Source organism: Vicia villosa, unplaced genomic scaffold (genome assembly GCF_029867415.1).
Source record: "Vicia villosa cultivar HV-30 ecotype Madison, WI unplaced genomic scaffold, Vvil1.0 ctg.001810F_1_1, whole genome shotgun sequence".
NCBI lineage: Eukaryota > Viridiplantae > Streptophyta > Magnoliopsida > Fabales > Fabaceae > Vicia > Vicia villosa.
Window position 1 is genome coordinate 118,437 of NW_026705737.1, and position 5,673 is coordinate 124,109.

Here is a 5,673-nt window from a genome sequence, read left to right on the forward strand (position 1 = left end):
ATTGGCTCTGGAACTATAAAGTCTGGTAACTCTCCTTCCATTTCTAATGTACTTCTTGTAGAAGGATTAACACATAACCTCTTATCTATCAGTCAATTGAGTGACAATGGTTATGATATAATCTTTAATCAAGAGTCTTGCAAGGCTGTAAATCAGAAGGATGGCTCAATCCTATTTACAGGCAAGAGGAAGAACAACATTTATAAGACAGATCTGCAAGATCTTATGAGTCAGAAGGTGACTTGTCTTATGTCTGTTTCTGAAGAGCAGTGGGTCTGGCACAGGAGATTAGGTCATGCTAGTTTGAGAAAGATCTCTCAGATTAACAAACTGAATCTTGTCAGAGGACTCCCTAATCTGAAATTCAAATCAGATGCTCTTTGTGAAGCATGTCAGAAGGGCAAGTTCTCCAAACCTGCATTCAAGTCTAAGAATGTTGTTTCTACCTCAAGGCCATTAGAACTCTTGCACATTGATCTGTTTGGCCCAGTCAAAACAGCATCTGTCAGAGGAAAGAAATATGGATTAGTCATCGTGGATGATTATAGCCGCTGGACATGGGTAAAATTCTTGAAACACAAGGATGAGACTCATTCAGTGTTCTTTGATTTCTGCATTCAGATTCAATCTGAAAAAGAGTGTAAAATCATAAAGGTCAGAAGTGATCATGGTGGTGAATTTGAGAACGGATCCTTTGAAGAATTCTTCAAAGAAAATGGTATTGCCCATGATTTCTCTTGTCCTAGAACTCCACAACAAAATGGAGTTGTAGAACGAAAGAATAGGACTCTGCAAGAAATGGCCAGAACCATGATCAATGAAACCAATATGGCTAAGCATTTCTGGGCAGAAGCAATAAACACTGCATGCTATATTCAGAATAGAATCTCTATCAGACCTATTCTAAATAAGACTCCTTATGAATTGTGGAAGAATAGAAAGCCCAACATTTCATATTTCCATCCTTTTGGATGTGTATGTTTTATTCTGAACACTAAAGATCATCTTGGTAAGTTTGATTCCAAAGCTCAAAAATGTTTTCTTCTTGGATATTCTGAACGCTCAAAAGGCTACAGAGTATACAATACTGAAACATTAGTTGTAGAAGAATCAATCAATATCAGGTTTGATGATAAGCTTGGTTCTGAAAAACCAAAGCAGGTTGATAATTTTGCAGGTTATGATATTGACATATCAGAAGTGGTTGAGCCAAGAAGCAACGCATCAGAAGCAGAGCTTCTCAGAAGCAAAGAATCTGAAGATCAAGTATCAGCTTCTCTGGACAATCTAAGCATTTCTGAAGAACCATCTGTCAGAAGATCATCCAGACTCATCTCTGGTCATTCAGAAGATGTCATTCTTGGAAAGAAGGATGATCCAATCAGAACAAGAGCATTCCTTAAGAACAATGCAGACTGTCAATTAGGTCTTGTATCTTTGATCGAGCCAACTTCTGTTGATCATGCTCTAGAAGATCCAGACTGGATAATTGCTATGCAAGAAGAACTGAATCAGTTTACAAGGAATGATGTTTGGGATCTTGTTCCTAGACCAGATGGATTCAATATAATTGGTACAAAATGGGTCTTCAGAAACAAGCTCAGTGAGAAAGGTGAAGTGGTAAGAAACAAAGCCAGACTGGTGGCTCAGGGTTATAGTCAGCAAGAAGGGATTGATTATACAGAAACCTTTGCACCAGTGGCCAGGTTAGAATCTATTCGTCTATTAATTTCTTTTGCCACTCAACATAACATCACTCTCTATCAAATGGATGTTAAGAGTGCCTTCTTAAATGGTTATATAGATGAAGAAGTTTATGTCCATCAACCTCTTGGTTTTGAAGACTCTATGTCTCCGAATCATGTGTTTAAACTAAAGAAATCATTATATGGATTGAAGCAAGCTCCCAGAGCTTGGTATGAACGCTTAAGTTCTTTCCTTCTGGATAATGGTTTCACTAGAGGAAAAGTGGACACTACTCTCTTTTGTAAAACCTTTAAAAGGGATATTTTAATTTGTCAAATATATGTAGATGATATTATTTTTGGAACATCTAATGCTACACTTGGAAAGGAGTTTGCTAAGTCTATGCAGGCTGAGTTTGAAATGAGCATGATGGGAGAACTCAAGTATTTCCTTGGAATACAAATAAATCAAACATCAGAAGGAACGTATGTTCACCAAACCAAGTATGTGAAGGAACTTCTGAAGAAGTTTAATCTTCTAGACTGCAAAGAAGCCAAAACTCCTATGCATCCAACATGCATCCTAGGTAAGGATGAGGTAAGTAAGAAGGTAGATCAGAAGTTATACAGAGGTATGATTGGATCTCTCCTATATCTGACTGCTTCTAGACCTGACATTCTGTTCAGTGTTTGTTTGTGTGCTAGATTCCAATCAGATCCTAGAGAATCTCATTTAACTGCTGTTAAGAGAATTCTAAGGTATCTGAAAGGTACTACTAATGTTGGTTTAGTTTACAGAAAATCTAAAGAATACAACTTAGTAGGATTCTGTGATGCTGATTATGCTGGAGACAGAATTGAAAGAAAAAGTACTTCAGGAAGTTGCCAATTTCTTGGAAGTCATTTGATCTCCTGGTACAGCAAGAAGCAAGCAACTATTGCTCTATCAACCACAGAAGCAGAATATGTCGCGGCTGCTGGTTGTAGTACACAGATGCTCTGGATGAAGAGTCAGTTAGAAGATTATCAGATATTTGAGAGTAACATTCCTATATTCTGTGATAATACTTCTGCTATATGTTTATCTAAGAATCCTATTCTTCATTCAAAAGCTAAACATATTGAGATAAAACATCATTTCATAAGGGACTATGTTCAGAAGGGTGTTATATCTTTAAACTTTGTTGATACAGACCATCAACGGGCTGATATCTTTACAAAACCCCTGGCTGAAGATAGGTTTAAGTTCATTCTGAAGAACATCAGTATGGATTTATGCCCAGAATGAGAAGATGAGAAGTTCTCATGTATGAGTATCTTCTGAAATGAATGTGGAACATTTCTTTTAATCAGAAGTTCTGATTGAATTCTTTTAGAAATTATGATTCGGTTATTACTAACGTTTCATTGTCTAAGTTGATTCAGAACCTCTTTTAAAGCAAAACAGCTGTTACGTTTTATCTCGGGATGGTAAACCTGTCGTTACTATTCATGGATAAGCGCGCGTGCAGTTGAAGGGACGCCGACCATAGGTAACTGTGCTAGTCACCTCATTTGTCTTTATTATCTCTCCTCACGTCACGTAACATTAAATGCTAGTCATCATTCGTCTCATTTTATTTCTTTTTAAATACTCTTCAAACTCTTCTTTTTCCCTCTCATCTTTCTCCATTTTTTTTTTCTCTCTCTCTTCCATATCAAACCCTACTTGTTCATTTTTCTGCAAACCTATCATGAACTCTTCATCAAGCCCAGGAAATAATGAAAATGATCAAAACAACAAAAGGAAAGCTGTTGAAACATCACCTTCCAAACCCAAAAAGATCAAAATCACCTATGATCCTCTCAAGGTGAATCCTTTCGAAGCAATGTTGTCTGGAAATTATTCTAGACGAGTGTTTCATCCTCCTGGTGAAAGCCCTCCATCATCTCCATCTTCTTCCTCATCTCTCGACCTTCAAGACTCAGCGTCCTCTTCCTCTAATCTTTCCTCTCCCTTAATCTCTTCTGAAGACATCTCTTCATCTTCACCCGCTGAGGATGTTGTCTCTGGTAAAGGTGGTGGAAGATCTACTTCAGGACCAAGTCTCCCTGATCCCTCGCCTGAAAGCCCTAGAAGCAGTGATAATCAATGAGGCGTTTCACTCCTTCATGGCATGCTGGCACAGACGTTGTCTTAGCTAGGGTCCTAGGATTTGGTCTTAGTAGTTTTATATTCTTTGCTGCATCTGCTTGTTAAACATCTTCTTGTAATCCTTTTTGATTATCAATGAAAAAGTTTCTTTGATTTACATTCCAGTGATTCTATTTGTCGTTTTATACATCTGAATCTTTTTAAATATTCTTTTTGATGTTATGACAAAAAGGGGGAGAAAGATAAATGATAAATGATTTGATTAAATCTATCAGTTGCTGGGTAAATGCTCCCACACATTCACTAACAAGAACTGCAAGTTCTACATGGTTTAAGTGTTTTGCAGGTACAGAAAAGTGAAGTGAATCTTCAGAAGCAAACACTAGAAGCAAAACCATAAGAAGCGTTATTCTGTAAAAGGAATAAGCTCTTGGAAACTGAAGCAAGCTGAGTGCTGTCAAGCTTCAGAGGTCAGAAGCAAGAAAGAAGAATGAATCAGAAGCACTGATAATAGAATTTGAATATCATTGTCTATCCTGTTCTGACAAAATTCTATTTGCTCTGATACATATAATGTTATGGCTCTGATACATTATTTGCTCTAATACATTATTTCAGCCTATATGGCTCTGATACATATAATGTGTTCAAACATACATTTTATGTTCCAACTCGTTCATGCTGACTTTTGTCGTTTAGTTTTTGTTCTGTAACATTTCAGGATGTAGAGATGCTCTGATGATGCTCTGGTACATTCAACAATGTTCTGATACAAATCTAGCATGAAGTGATGTTGGTAGACATTCAAAGTTCTGAAGCTATCCGAGGGAAGCAGAAATCAGAAGATGTGAATGTCCTAAAAGATCCAGAAAACTCAAGTTCTGAAGCTGTCCTGAATGGAAGCAGAAATCAGAAGCTGTGAATGTTCTGAAGATCAAAGAAATTCAAGTTCTGAAGCTGTCCTGAATGGAAGCAGAAGTCAGAAGCTGTGAATGTTCTGAAGATCAAAGAAATTCAAGTTCTGAAGCTGTCCACGATGGAAGCAGGAATCAGAAGCTGTGAGTGTTCTAAGGATCTAAAGAAATTCAAGTTCTGAAGCTGTCCAATGGAAGCAGAAGTCAGAAGCTATGAATTCTCTGAAGGCAGAAGCTTATATGACCGTCTCTACCGAAATAATCAGGGAAGTCTTTTATTAAAGTTCTTCGAGTATTTATTTCAGGGGGAGATTATTTATCTCAGGGGGAGATTGTTAATCTCAGGGGGAGACATATTCATATGCTTATGCTATAGCTGTGTAATTTGTCTTTTGCCGTCTACTCTTTCTGATCGCAAATTCATATCATTTATATATGTTTTTGTCATCATCAAAAAGGGGGAGATTGTTAGAACAAGATTTGTTCTTATCAATTATCTTAGTTTTGATGATAACAATAATATGAATTTTGCTTAAGATAATATGGTACTCTAATCCAATGCAATTTCCCTTTCAGGAAATATATAAAGAGTACGCATAATTCAGCGCTCAGAAGTTGTGTCTCAAATGGTTCAGCATGCAACATCAGAACATGGTCTGGCAAGACATCAGAAGATGGTCGAAGCAGAATCAGAACATGGGTCTATGGAAGCATCAGAAGAACATGAGATCAGAAGCACTGAAGATCAGAAGATGGTATCACGCTCAGAAGCACTTCAAGGTCAGAAGATCAGAAGATGCTATGCACCAAGCTGTTTGACTCTGATGATATTCAAACGTCGTATTCACAAACATCAGATCAGAAGGAAGTACACGTGGCAGACTACGCTGACTGACAAAAGGAACGTTAAAGCTACTAAAGGCTACGTCAGTAGACACAG